The sequence below is a fragment of the Hylobates moloch genome, unplaced genomic scaffold (assembly GCF_009828535.3).
Source record: "Hylobates moloch isolate HMO894 unplaced genomic scaffold, HMol_V3 SCAFFOLD_6, whole genome shotgun sequence".
Taxonomy (NCBI): Eukaryota; Metazoa; Chordata; class Mammalia; order Primates; family Hylobatidae; genus Hylobates; species Hylobates moloch.
The window spans coordinates 48,159,336-48,175,626 of record NW_026652281.1 but is presented as its reverse complement, the minus strand read 5'-3'; the positions used below and the strand labels follow the sequence as shown (position 1 = coordinate 48,175,626).

The 16,291-nt window shown below is 32.4% G+C and overlaps 1 long non-coding RNA gene across 1 annotated transcript; it reads left to right on the top strand.

Moving 5' to 3' along the window:
- Positions 1-1,798: 1,798 nt before the first annotated feature.
- On the top strand, positions 1,799-5,777 carry LOC131383795 (uncharacterized). Its single transcript, XR_009214079.1, has 3 exons — positions 1,799-2,068; positions 2,214-2,346; positions 5,699-5,777. It is a non-coding gene; the product is annotated as an uncharacterized LOC131383795 (long non-coding RNA).
- Positions 5,778-16,291: the final 10,514 nt, after the last annotated feature.

Here is a 16,291-nt window from a genome sequence, read left to right as displayed (position 1 = left end):
ACAGACACTGGGTCCTAGCTGAGGGTGAAAGGTGAGAGGAGGGACTGGAGAAAAAAAATTATTGGGTACTAGGCTTAGCACCTGGGTGATGAAATAATCTATACAACAAACCCCCAAGACACAAGTTTACTTATATAAAAAACCTGCACATGTACTCCTGAACCTAAAAAAAAAATAAAACCCAAAAGGGTAACTATAATACTTATTGAATGTTGAGATTATGAAAATGAAAAAAAATCCATGTAAAAGTGAATACTCAGCATGCACTACCTATTTAATAGATGTTGTCACCCTTCTTATCTCTTTCTCCCCACAATAATCCTATTATGCAGATGCTATTAGAACTTTACAGATGACGAAACTGAGGAAATACAGCTAACAAATGACAGAGCCAAGCTGGATTACTGTCTCTTCACACTGTACTTTACTTATTTTTAGTTAGCACGGTAGCATATTACCTTCTCTCTCAAGACTGACTCACAGGCATTGAGGACAATGAGGGCACTGGCCTAGAACTTCTCCAAGAGTCCCTTGCAAAGGAACCAAGAGTTAGCATAGGGAAAGAAGCCTCTGTGTTCACCATCATATCAAACTTGGCAATAACCTAATATCCCTTTAATCCTGGTTCTTCAGAAAACCCAGAGGCACCCAGTTATACATTCTAATTAACTCCTAGGATAACCAAATACATACAGACATACATACATACATACATATATATATATATGTGTGTGTGTGTGTGTGTATATGTGTGTGTTTCTAACGGGAGACTTTTCTGCTAAATTCAAATAATCATCCTGGTATGATCTCTACTAAAAATAAATAACATAGACTGATTTTTTTAAAACTATAGATTCCAAAGACTTTGTAATATGAAGAGTTACAAAGCAGCTTAGCTGCTATGTTAGACTATGGATATTTGCTTCAGCAGTAGCTGTTTTACAGAAATCTATCCGGGAGAACAAAATAAAAACAAAAACTATTTTCATTCATGTTCAGCCTAACTTCTCTCTTCATATATTTAATAAAATTATTTTTAAATAAATAGGATAAGTTCCAACAGCTATATTGTCTTACATTTTCCTTTCTAAGCAGCATTAAAATTAATTCTTTTTTTTGGAATATGAAAATCTGAAACCTGCATACATTTATTTTTTTCTATGTCTTCTTTTAGTAGAAAATGGAGGTCAAGAGTTTTGTAATTTTCATTTTATTCCTCTGATATAGTAAGATCCTTATGCACGGTTAATGTGACATACAGATTATTAAATGAATTAAATATTACATCAATTGATGTAATTTATTTGCCACAGAATGTACACATTTGCCAAAACTGAAGATACATACTGAATAAGACACAGATTGAAAGCAGGTAAATTAACAAATAAAGCCTGATATAGGGAAGATAGAAAAGCAGAAATAAAGCAATGAAGAAGAATATTGTGCTAAATAAAACTGAGTTTTTAAAAGAGATGTCACATTTCAGAAAAAATGGTTCGAAGAAACACAGAAAACTATTTGAATTGAAATAAAATAGAGAGAAAGAGAAATAAAATTGCAATATGATAATAAACTAGAGAGAATATAAATGTATTTCTGCTATTGGTGACAGTACTACAATAGCATCAGACCAATGTTGAGCAATTTAAATGGATATGGAAAAAGACGGGGCGTCTCAGTTGCAAGATAGATCATTGTCATTAACACATTAGAAAATTAACTGGAAAGCTGAAGTTTAGAATGAGCTACTCTCCTGGAAAGCCACAACATGAGAAATTAATCTGCCCAGAGTTTGAGATAAATGCTGTTACAAAAGGAAATGACAGAGAAAACGTAATTAATTTCTCAGCTCCCATTTAATTTCTGACTATTCTGTCCAGAAGGAAACTCATAAAGCCGTAAAGGAGAAAACAAATGGTATTTGGTGAGACTTGAGTCCTAAGAAGAATACAGAGCCCTTAGAAAAAGACGCATGGATTTAAACACTCTGACTTGGGCAACTTATATTCCTACAGTATTATTACAATGTAGAGATGAGACACCTGAATTGATGCCAGTGATCTAAGGGGTGAGTAAGGAATGAGAGGGCTAAATGGAGAAAAATAATCCCGAATAAAACAAAAAAAAAAGTATATTAATAATACAAGTTTTGATATTTCCATTATAAAGCAGAATTCCATAGTGGACAATTTTAAATACTCTTCTCTTTACAGAGATTTGCCAATATGAAGAGAAGCCAGCTGGATTTTATCTTGAGGTGGTCACGAAAACAACTTTTTTAACTCTTTTACCCACTCACCTCTCTGCTCAGCAATATTTATTGACGTTTTCTTTGTGCTAACATGGGTAAGGAATTTAAAATTTCTCAAAATACAAAATTGTAACTCATGTGAAATTCCACATTTGGGTTCAATCAACCAATTGTAAGTATGAACAATTTTCTAGTCTTGGAGGTGAGAGTGGATATACAAAAAAGAAGAGAATTTTTGCAATGCATATTTTTTACAAGAGGGCCATTATAATATTGAGAAAATTTAAAACTTTGTTTATATTACAAATAATTGTTTCAGATTTAGCCGAAGGAGAAATCTTCAGAGAAAACATGACAACTCTTCAAAAAAGTAGAGGGCTATCATGTGGAAAAGGGAGGAAACACAAGATCTAGGAACCAACAGGAAAAAAGGACATTTGGTTTATTTAGAATTAAAAACAATACATAACCCTTAATTAAGCAATTCATGCATAAGCGAGATTACTTACTGATGATTTTTTTGGTGCTATCTATGCATAGCATACTGGTCAAGTTTAAATGACCTCTCATGTTATTTTTTAACCTAAAATAATTTTTTCATATTATGTTACAATTTTATAGTTCTTTATTGCTCTCATGTTTAAAAAGGTATTTAGAGAAATAGTGACAATAGGTGGAATCATTTAAAAGGTTTTTATTGTAGATTATTGATTAAGAATTATATAATATAGGAAATATATAACCAAGAGAGCAAATGATTATCTACGGTTTTCAAAATGGATTATTTTGAGGACAAAGACTGGTTGTTCATATTTTATGTGTGACAATGGGTTTAAACAATATAAAGGGTATTCTCCTAGAATAAACAGACTAATAGACTCCTATTAATTTTTAATTGTTCCATATGCTTCAGAGATAAATTGTGGCACTTTCATAACAGAGGAATTTTTATGATAGTAAAGTATGTCTTTTGGATGTCTTAGGAATTCTCACCACCTATGTTTCAGATAGTATATATTATCTGCATAGCTTCTTTGTCAGGGAAACTCCTTAAAAATCCAGAATTGCTGTGGTCTTTAAAAATTTCTTGTTGTGATATTTTCCTTTCCATTTCCTACTGCCACTGGAATAGCTTCTCCATTGATAAGTAGTATTTTGCACAATTTAATTTTATGATGGTTACTGGTACTTTGTTGATTCTTTTCTGTTAAATAAACAAAGTCACTAACTTTTATTTTTTGACATTAATTATATATGCTGAATTATTTCAATAAATAAAATTTCCATCTAGTAATTTTAAGTATTTTCTAACATATCATCTTTGCTGCTTGAGTGCTAGTATTAAATATTATAAATAATATTCTCAAGAATATAAAAAATATTGTTATAGTATTACAAAATATAAAAATCAATTTAAAACATTTCTCTGCCTTAGTAACAATATCATGGCTGAATCAAGCAGAGATAATTTAGAAATGTGTTTCTTTTGAATATTGCAAAATAGATCTTGCAATTTCTCATTCTATTAGATGCAATGTATACTATAACATTTCTCCTGGTTAAGATAAGACAGTCAATTAAGTTTTTTTGTTTTCTACTACTTACTTGCTCTTCCTGCATTTTTCTATCTTTCTTTTTATCTGTTAGGATTATGTTTATTTGCACAACACAGAAAAACGTATCTTAACTCAATTGGATTTATTAGCTTACCAAATTAATTAGTCATCCAGGGTTGGTATGATAGCTTCATGATACAGGCTTTTATCTTCCTGCTCAAATATCCTTAACTAGAAGGAGCAAAAAGAAAAGCCAGCTTTTTTTTCCTTCCTTTAAAATGATGTCTTGAGCTTTAACCAATAATTTCTGCTAACATTACATTGTCAATAATGCATGATGGGCCACCTCCAGCTGCAAGAATTGTTAAGAGATCAGGAAACTTATCTAGACACAATGTCAGTCTGAAAAAAAAATGGATAGTAGTAAGAAGAAAGAAACAAGTGAATATTGTATATGAAAATAAGTGCCTGTCATAGAATTAAACTCAAAATTTCAAAGAAAGCAAGAGTATATGAAGCTAGTATTTCGAGAGATAGGCCAGAAGACAATCTTTCCTTAGAAAGCTTTCTTGTATTCAATATTTATGGTGACTATAGTAACTGCTCTTTAATTCAAAATATTTTGTTCAAGAAGATATAAAGGCATTCAATGATATTAATTCAGCTGTTATATGAATAAAAATTGTTGGGGAAACTCCTTAAATAATGTTTATTGTTCCAGGTCCAGTTCAGCTAAGAAATAAAATTAATACAGGTAAAAGAAATAGTGATATAGGTACTATGCCATAAAAATACTTATAATACTCTATCAAAATATGAAAGAACAAATAATTTATCACTGGTATGGGGGCAGGTAAGATAAATTGAAGATAATGTAAAATTAAAGACTAAAATTTTTTCAAAGGGGTCAATGTTTTATGGAATTTGTTTGGCAGAAACCATTCATGTTTTAACAGATACATGTAGACATGATTTTATAAACTTTTTTAAAGAACCTTCACGACGGTAACTTCACAAAATAGATTTTATGTTTGGTGTTCACTGATGCATTAAATTCTATAGTCCCTCACATCCCCATGACTTAGTTTGTCATAATTAAAATTGAAGACTTTTCTGAAAACCTACATTATCATAATATTTAAATTAATGACACCATAGAGAAAATTACAGTAGAAGGCTACCCAATGGTTCAAGGGCTGTGAGCTTGCTTAACAGAATAAGTCAACATTTATACTGGAAGGCATATAATACTAAATGATATCAAATGGAGATACGAACTCTCTGACTTTTCCCTCTTTAAATATTTTACTATTGTTCACCCTTCATCTCACAAATTGACATCCCTGTAATCACAGTTCGTTATTCATTCATTTAATAATTAATACTTTGGAATCATCAGAAAAAAAATCACAATATCCTGTGATTGAATTTGATCACAAGGATTAAAAAAGAGACTCTGTCACTTTGATTATTAAGATTTTGTTCAGTTATTGCCACTTGTATGCAAGTAAGTAAAAATAAAATAGTCAACAACGATTATCATTCAAAGATATTCTTAAAGATGCATACTTATTTAAAAAAATAGAAAAAAGCAACAGAGAAATAAAAGAAAGGGAAAAGAGAAAGAAAAAAAGAATGTGATCCTATAAGGTAAAATTAAAATGTATTGAATTTCAAAAAAAACAAAAAATAATAAATGTCATAATTATTTAATATTTTTCTCAATATATAAACTAAGTGACATATAGGCCAAATGTTGCTTAGATATTAGATTATTTTTATTCAGCAGTAATCAATTATTTTCAAATAATACTTTACATAGAAAAGTAATGCTACAGTGAGCCAAAAATGTGTTACATTAGTTAAGATCTATTTGCACACATCCTTTCAGAGACTTGAGAAAAAGGAAGCTCACCACAGACAAGAAGAAGCTATACATATAGCAAAGACTTTCAGAGAAAATAAGAAAGCAACATTTCTGAGTAAAGTATGTGTTTTAATATTAAATATAATACCTTACTATTGATTCCATCAGGTTTTAATTTGGCAATGTTTACAATTATAATGCTTATGAAAATAAAAATGGTACAGATATTTTCCACTGAGAAGAAATCTTATTGCCATCTGCATTATGCACTTTCATAATGCATTGTCTTAGATATTTCTAAGAGTGGCACAATATTTAATAGGAGTTATTCGTTTTTAAGCCCCTATATTGTCCTGTAACGGAGAAGAATTTCATCGAAATCAAAAAAAAAATCCAAAAGTCCACACAGATCAATTTTCTAGTTTTTATTTATTTATAAAGTTAGTTCCTTCAAACATTAAGCTAAGTGTGAAATGCAGTTTTTAGTAAGCTTGCTTATTAGTTAAAAATGGACAATAAACATTTACATTCATAAAGATTTCTTTTAATACTACCCTTTATCCATTTTATCTCTACCTGGAACATCAGTCACCTTGGACATGTCTAACATTTCTTACAGAGGTTCTGGAAAATCTAAATAAAATCGCTTGTCTCTGCCTCTGGCTTTGTTCACCTAACCTCACCTCTATCTTCTTCAGCTTGGGAAACAGGATTTTCCATTTTATGTACAAGTGAAAATGAAGGAGAGACAATTCAAAATAAAAAGCACGTTTTATTTCTTATTTCTATACTGTACCCAAAATAAATGAAACAGATTATCTTGCCTTTCATGAAGCTGTGATAAGTACCTATAAATGTATTGGGTTTCTTAATGTCCTTCGAAATATTAAGCTCGAAGTTGTGACTATTATAACCATATTTTGAAAATATGATTTCAAGTAACTCAAATAGAAACTTTAAAAGTACATCTTAAGAGGACTGCATCACATCAAGACACTAATTTTTGAATCACACTTACTAGCACTTCTAGTTATAGATATATCCTATTGAACAGTGACTTATGTTTCCTAAGGTTTTGTTCTTCATCTGAAGGTACAGATGACATTTATTTTGCAAGACTTTTGGATTTTTAAAAGGATCAAACAAGGTGACAAATGTGAACTATCATAATGCATGACCTGATAAATATTAACTGTTACTCATCTTCTGTCCTGGCAACAAAAACCTAACTGATGTTTGCTATGCATTATTTTTGAACTAGGAACTAGAAATTAAAGTAAAAGTGTATATGTTGTGATTTCAACAAATCAACTATATATCATCTTTTGCATATAGAAAACTGAACATTTTGATGTGATTACTTTTTTTTAGTTATTTTATTTTATTTTTATTATGATTATACTTTAAGTTTTAGGGTACATGTGCACAATGTGCAGGTTTGTTACATATGTATCCATGTGCCATGTTGGTGTGCTGCACCCATTAACTCGTCATTTAGCATTAGGTATATCTCCTAATGCTGTCCCTCCCCCCTCCCCCCACCCCACAACAGTCCCCAGAGTGTGATGTTCCCCTTCCTGTGTCCATGTGTTCTCATTGTTCAATTCCCACCTATGAGTGAGAACATGCGGTGTTTGGTTTTTTGTCCTTGCAATAGTTTACTGAGAATGATGGTTTCCAGTTTCATCCATGTCCCTACAAAGGACATGAACTCATCATTTTTTATGGCTACATAGTATTCCATGGTGCGTATGTGCCACATTTTCTTAATCCAGTCTATCGTTGTTGGACATTTGGGTTGGTTCCAAGTCTTTGCTATTGTGAATAGTGCTGCAATAAACATACATGTGTATGTGTCTTTATAGCAGCATGATTTATAGTCCTTTGGGTATATACCCAGTAATGGGATGGCTGGGTCAAATGGTATTTCTAGTTCTAGATCCCCGAGGAATCGCCACACTGACTTCCACAATGGTTGAACTAGTTTACAGTCCCACCAACAGTGTAAAAGTGTTCCTATTTCTCACATCTCTCCAGCACCTGTTGTTTCCTGACTTTTTAATGATCGCCATTCTAACTGGTGTGAGATGGTATCTCATTGTGGTTTTGATTTGCATTTCTCTGATGGCCAGTGATGATGAGCATTTTTTCATGTGTTTTTTGGCTGCATCAATGTCTTCTTTTGAGAAGTGTCTGTTCATGTCTTTTGTCCACTTTTTGATGGGGTTGTCTGTTTTTTTCTTGTAAATTTGTTTGAGTTCATTGTAGATTCTAGATATTAGCCCTTTGTCAGATGAGTAGGTTGTGAAAATTTTCTCCCATTTTGTAGGTTGCCTGTTCACTCTGATGGTAGTTTCTTTTGCTGTGTAGAAGCTCTTTAGTTAATTAGATCCCATTTGTCAATTTTGGCTTTTGTTGTCATTGCTTTTGGTGTTTTAGACATGAAGTCCTTGCCCATGCCTATGTCCTGAATGGTATTGCCTAGGTTTTCTTCTAGGGTTTTTTATGGTTTTAGGTCTAACATGTAAGTCTTTAATCCATCTTGAATTAATTTTTGTATAAGGTGTTAAGGAAGGGATCCAGTCTTGAAATTAGGAAATCTAAGAATCAGGCCAAGTCTGATTAACCATGTTCTTACACTTAATCTGGGCCTCATTGTTAGCCATCTTAATTTAAAAAGTTATCACTATTTACATAGCTCTCTAAAAATAATTAATTTAAAAATTAATCTGTTGGAAAATAAAGTACTAAAATATGAATAGGATTGAAAAAAGACAAAACTCATGATCAGAAGAAAATAATAAAATTAATCATAATTTCCTTTTGTTTTTACCTTAAAAATTATCTACATTAATGATTATTTGAGTGTCAGAGAAATGTATGTTTTTATAGCCATTATTTGTCTTGTGTATTCTAATGCAAATTAAACAAAATGAAAACAAAACTAATATTTTGAAACATAAAGGATGGAGACTTTCATATATACTATATAGTTAAGTGCTTAACAGTGCTTTTTATTCAAATGGAATTTTAAAAACTTGAATGTGTGCAAGTGTATATTAAATCCCACAAATTATGTGCTATTAGAATGGCTAGGATTCTTAGATGATAGTAGTTTTGACTTATTTGACTTTGTCAATAATGTAATAAATATATCAATTTATAAATTCTCAATGACTTTTAAAAATGTGTTTATTTTTAAAACTTTCTGATTACTAATTTTGCCATCTGCTGATAGGTGAATAAAGATCAACAGTATGGAGACCTGCGTTCATAATCAACTGAACAGAACAAAAAGGCTGATCCTCCATCCAGTAAGACAGAATTATCTTACTTAGGTTAGAGAGGTTAAATTATTTCATTTAAAATAAAGCATATAGTTTTGTCAAATCAAGTTTAGCCTAAAGCTGCCTCCTTCTGGAGTCTCAGGGCCTATTCTGGCTCAGGAGGCTGCCCGATTTGTGAATCTTTCATTACTCAATTAAACTCCTTTAAATTTAATTCAGCTAAAGTTTTTCTTTTAACAGTTTATAAGCCTGTTTCAAACAAAAATTTTTTCATTGATGAAGGGTTTAGCGTGTGTGTGAACAAAAAAAAGTGTAGTGTAGTGAGGAAAAATAAGTTTTAGAGTCAGAGGATCTAACTGCCTGCCCTTAATAAGTGTAATATAGCAGGGATAATGTATATTTACTGTGTTATCATCAGTAGGTGTAGCTGTGGCCAAGTATGCCATGTTAACACTCTCATTATCTTTGTGGTGCAACGGCTATTTAATAGTGCATGTCATAGACTCTTCATGGTCGCATGGCCTTGCCCTTATTACATACCCTGCTAATGTAGTCTACCACTATAACTGGGCCTTAATATGTTTTTTTTTTGTAAGAAGGAAGCTAACCTTTGTTTGATGTCCATTTACTAGAAACCATCCTATATGTATATATATATATACATAATGTCTTCCTAAAGTATTTGTATAATGCCATGAAGTAGTTATTATTGATTCTCATTTTTAACAAATAAAGTAAGGCTAGGAAAATTTTACGTTTTTTACTTCTGTCTCTCTCACTTTCTTTCTGTCTCTCATACACACCTGAGCATGTGCACACACACATACTGTAGGAAATCTTGTGGAGTTTATCTGATGTTTGCATCACTATCTTGAGCTAAATGCTGACTCTTCACCAGTTTTATAATATGTGCATTTTTCATTTAGTCATAATGAGAAAAATACGTGTAATTCTCACACATACACCATAAATGAAAAAATTGAGCACTAGAGAGCTTAAGTATCTCATTATTAAAAAAAAAATTACATGGTAGAACAGGGATTTCACCATAGGATCATTTGACACAAAAGCTTCAGCTCTAACAACTACTCTACTGGTACTTCTGATGAGACACAAGTTACAGTTCAAGCGTGGTCAGATATATGTAACTGCAATTCATCCAGATAAAAATAGGGCTCCTGTTCAATCTCAAATAAAATGAATTAATATCTCTGATATTAAAGGATATTAATCCTAATGGAATGTAGAATTTTTTATTCATATTGCATTAAAGTATAATAAAAGTAAAACTATTATAATATCTACATTCTGTTGTTATATAGTGATTGAATTAAATTTTTTGGCGAATTCTAAAAGAATAGAACTTTGATTCTTATTTTCATTTATGTGCTGAGCAGTGAATATTAAAAAACACTTTAAAAACTTGTGCTTTTATGTTTGAGTCTTACTATTATTTCACATTTCATTACTTTTTGTTAATTCTTATTTCAGAATGTAAATATTATTGTCATTCTGGTCAAAAATAATTTTTAAAATTTCACCATGAATAACATTTTGCATGTTTTTCAATAGATTAATATTCTTTCCACTGTGTACATGCATATAAATAATTACTGTTAATGAGAAATATATTGAAATATGAAAAGAGGAAGATAAGAATGCCTTATCTGAGTCTATGAATATATTAAAATTTTAAGAATATGTTGGTTATTATATCTGACAATCAAATGGATAATTTAAGTATAAATATCTACTTTTCTATTCATTTATTCATCAATTTATACAAAAACATACACACATGCATACATATATATGTGTAGGAATCATAGATGTATATATGCATATGTCATATATAAACACATTTATATACAGTATGTGTGTGCTTGCAGATACACAGATTCACACACAGAGACACACACAGACAGAAAGAGAAGACACAGATTAATTTAGTCCCAATAATTATTTAACTATCTAGGATAGCAGATTTTACAAATACTGCAAAGAAATAATGTTATCCTTGCCTTGTAGGGCATTATAATGAAGATGGGCAGACACCAAAATTATTGCTATCAAGAAATATTTAAAATATGCTTGTATTAAGTTGGGATTCTCCAGGGAAACAAACCTAATTGAATGTGCATATGTGTTTGTATGTATATTTGTGTGTGTATACATATACGTGTGTGTTATATTATACACACGTATATCAATTTAAGGCATTGGCAAATTATTATGGAGGCAAGCAAGTTACAAGGTCTGCAGTATGAGCTGGAAACTGAAGATCGAGAAAACTGTTGTTTTATTTCCACATGAGTGTGAAGATCTGTAAACCAAGAGAGCTGATCACGTTTTTCTAGTCATAAGGCCCCAGACTCGGGACCCGAGAAGAGCCAATGTTTCAGTTAAGTCTAAAGGCAAGAAAAACGCCAATACCCCCATTTGAAGGCCACCAGGCAGGAAGAATTCTTTTTTACTGGATGTGGGATCAGCCTTTTTGTTCTTTTCAGGCCCTAATAATTATTTGGAAGGCTACTTCAGGTTGAAGGCACTTCAATATCAAGAGAACTATCTAACCAACAAAAATTGCTTTCCAACATGATCTAGTAGATTGAAAAACTGGCCACAATTCTTCATTCCTTCTTATGTTTATGCCCATTTAATGTGGCTTTTATTTATTTTTTGTTTTTTGCCTCAAGTGGTGGGGTTTCTTTTTCCTTCTCTTTAATTTGAGTTGACTATGTGATTGGCTGGCAATAGAATGCAATATAAATGACAGTCTGTCAATTCTGATCCTAGAGCCCAAAATCTGGAGTCACTTCCACTCTTTACTTTGAATTTTGTGCAGTTGCCACTTAAAAAAGTTTTAGCTGGCCTGCTGGGGATTGAAAGACCACAGAGGGCAAACACATTTGCCCAAATAAGGCCGGCCCAACTGCCAAATCACAGAAGCATGAGTTAAACAAATGGTTATTGTTTTAAACCACTTAATTTTGGAGTGGTTTGTCACAAAGCAAAAGCTAACTGATATACATGGTCAATATCTTCCTGGCAGAGGAGTAGGACATTAGTTTTATCATGTAGGCAATCTAAATTCACTTATACTATATATAAAATTAGTTTGACACTTTATTATAAGATGAACTTCTTTTCACCCAAGTATATTAGACAAGCCACAGGTGTCAAGTCAGTCTTGCCTCTTTATAGTCTATCTTAACATGAAGATCCATTGTGGTTTTAGTCTTTCGTGAGTTCTAGCTTTCTGATGCTGCCGTATAAGCACCACGAGACTTTGATTATCCAGTTTACTTTTGAAATAATCACTATAAACCTGACTCCTGTTTAATTTTTTTTTTTTTTACATTAGAATGCCACACAGTTGTCTAAGGCAGGGCCCATGGAATGATACAGGTCTGTGGCCTGTTAGGAACTGGGCCACACAGCAGGAGGGAGAGCAAGCATTATGGTTTGAGCTCTGCTTCCTGTCAGATCAGTGGCTGCATTAGATTCTCATAGGAGTGAAAACCTTATTGTGAACTGCGCATGTGAGAGATCTAGGCTGCGCACTCATTATGAGAATCTAATGCCTGATGATCTGAGTGATCTGAAGTACAACGGTTTCATCCTGAAACCATTGCCCCCACCCCAACCCCCACCTCCATGAAAACATTTTCTTCCACCTTTCAGGAAACTGGTCCGTGATGTCAAAATCGTTGGGGACCAATGGTCTAAGATGTCTAAAGGAAGAAAGAAATTCTTCTGCATAAAACATTTGGTATATTTTTAGGTAGACCTAGTGTAAGTCCAGATTGAGAGGCTTTGCAGTGTTTCACATAGTTGCCTTTTTTTGTGTGTAGACTCTGTGTATGTGTGCAAGCATATGAGTGCATCAAATAATGAATAGTAATATAAAACAAATTGCCTTTCTTATTGTCTAATGTTAATTAAAACCAAATGTCTCTTCCACAATGCAGCTAATGTGCTTTAATTATTCTGTATTGTGCAGATGTGACAAAAGGGAACATGCAATTATTAAGTGGGAAAAGTACACATTGTACCAATAATTGTCCATAATGTGAAATAGTATTGCTTTTCCCCTGTGAATAACTTGAATCCTTGCCAAATAATCCACTCCATGACATTTAAATAATGTAAATTATTCTTTCACAATAATATGTATTTAAAATTACCTTTTATTGAGTTTAACAGAAACATGTTTATTTCCATTTTCCTTCTTTCCATAGTTTGAAATAATACAAAGCCACAATATGTTTTTAATGTTTTCTACTGGCATAAATTTTAATCATAAAAATGGGTGTTACTATACAGAATATAGAGCTTTGGAAGCAGTTAGAATTAGATTTCAATGCTAATATTTTCTATTTAAATGTAAGCAAATCTCTTACCTCACTGAGATTAATTTTCTTGGGGTAAGAATACCTATACCTACAAGGATATTGCATGTGAAGGGGCTGATGAACAGATAACAGGTATAAGGTGGCCAAGTCACAAATAACCTTTCTTATAATGCTTAATGATTAGGAAATAGAAACAAAATCCATTAAGATAAACTCAAATTCTCAGATATCTGAATTATTTCTCAATCTCTCACTGTCTTAAATTATCTTCCTTTGCCTTTTCAATTATTTATTCTATCAGTGAACCCTTACTTTCCTTCTAGTGAAATTATATGAGAAATACTTGAATAGTATTTCTCACTTAACTAAATGGTGACATATCAGAAAGAAACTCTAAATAAAATACAAGGGTTTCCTGAAAGACAGCTACTATCTTCCTTAGACTTTTTTCTCTCCAAAGGAGGAAGTTGATTTTCTCTAAAGTGATGTTGAAAAAGATCATTGAAAGAAGACCATGAAACAGAGACTGCTTTTCAGCCCAATTTTGGTGGTCATTTTTCTGCAGCTCTGTTCCCTTATCCATTTTTTAGTATCCTGAAAGTCAGGTGTCAACTCTGGGAATGGCTTTTTGATTCTGACATAAATTCTCATGGTGGTTTTGAATATACAGGCTTAGTTAATCAATTCATTATTCTTGTGGGAATTATTTGTGGACCCCCAGTTAGAATTTGGTTTTTAGCCATCAGTTTGCAATCACTTAATTCCCAGAACTGAATTACTTCCTTTTTTAAACATCTAGGATGTTTTCTGTTTTTTGCACTACACCCTGACAGATAAGGTTTCAAAATGTTTTTGAAAAGGCAATGTGTTTGCCCAACATAGTGGGATTGTAGGAAAGAAATGAAGATAGAGAGGTAGGCTGGATTCAAATTAAAGGGATTGTTCACTGTGTTGGTAAGGAATTAATTTTAAACTCATGACAAGCCACAAGAAGCTTTTGAACATAGTGGCAGCATGATCAATGTGTGCTTTAGAAAAGTGATTCTAGAATCTGCACATGGAGTAAATGGAAGGATGCCAGACTGAAAGCAAGTGGTCTGATCTGATGGGACCTGTTGGAGCTGGCATCAGCTATCATTGGATCAAAGATAATCTTCTGAGATAACAGTCCTTTCAAAAATGATAGGCATAAATTGCTTTCAATACAGCTAAAAAAATCCAAGAAGAAAATTTTTATTTGATACCATAGCCAATAGTTGCCATTTTACTTAACGCTTTAAAGAAATATCCATAACAGGCATTTTAAAATAAACATAATATACTGTTCTAAAGAGAAGAAATACATTTTTCAGGCTGACAACATGGGCATGGAAATATGTAAATAAATGATGTAGAAGATACATATATCAAGTGTTCTCTCTGACAGAGTTCTTGGCAAATATATCAGTTCTTAAAGCTTCAGCATATCAGTTGTCTTCAATAAACCAGTAGAGCATTTGCAGAATCAAAAAACATTCAATGAAACCAAGTGCCTGACCTTTTATAAGTCTTTGGTACACACTGGTTCTTTTATTTTCCAGTATCCCTACAACACAGAAAGACTCTGATATTCCAAGCCAAAGCTAGGCATATTCTGAGGTAGAATGTGTCCATAGGTACAGATATTTTGTCTGTGGAGTACCCACAACTATATGGCCTTTGAACAAGCTGACATAAGTGTCATAAAAGAAAATAAGTACCCCCTGATGATTCGGGAAAAGGAAGAATTCTATAAATCTAACCAATCCTACTGAAACTATTCCCAAAACTCAAGGAGGAAAGACTCTTCCCTAACACATTTTACAAGGCCAGCATCAATCCTCATAGCAAAAACTGGCAGACACACAATGAAAAAAAGAAAACTTCAGGTCAATATCTCAGTGAACATAGAAAGATCCTCAACAAAATACTAGCTAACTGAATCCCGCAGCATATCAAAAAGATGATTCACCACAAACAAGTAAGCTTTATTCCTGCGATGCAAGGTTGGTTCACCATACACAAATAAATAAATGAGACCCACCATACAAACAGAATCAAGAACAAAAACAATGTGATCATCTTAATAAATGGAGAAAAAGCTTTTGATAAAATCTAACATCACGTCATGATAAAAACCCTCAGCAGATTAGGCATTGAAGGAACATACCTCAAAATAATAAGAGCCATCTATGACAAAACAACAGCCTGCTTTATACTGAACAGGCAAAAGCTAGAAGCATTCTCCTTGAGCACTAGAACAAGACAAGGATGCCCACCCTCACCATGCCTATTCAATGTACTACTGAAAGTTGTAGCAAAGCAATGAAGCAAAAGGAAGAAATAAAAGGCATCCAACTAGGAAAAGGAGAAAGTCATACTGTCTTTCTTTGCTGATGATATGATTCTATACCTAAAAAACCCTACAGACTCTGCCAAAAGGTTTATAGCTAATAAAAGCTTCAGTAAAGTTTCAGATACAAAATCAATATGAAAAATCAGTCGTACTTCTACACACCAGTAACATTAAAGCTAAGAGCCAAATCAAGAATGCAATCCAACTTACAATAGTCACAGAAAAAAATAAGTCACCTAGAAATACAGCTAGCAAAGGAGATAAAAGATATCGACAAGGAGAACTATAAAACATTTCTAAAATAAATCAGAGATAACACAAATAAATGGAAATATATCCCAGGCTCGCCAGTTGGAAAAATCAGTATCATTAAAATGGCCATACTGCCCAAAGCAATTTACAGATTCAGCACTATTCCTAATAAATTACCAATGTCATTTTTCACAGGATTAGAAAAAACTATTCTAAAATTCATGTGGAACCATAAAGGAGCCTGAATAGCCAAAGCAATCTTAAACAAAAAGAAGTAAGCTGGAAGTATCATATGACCCAACTTCAAACTATACTATAAGGCTACAATAATCAGAACAGCATGGTACTG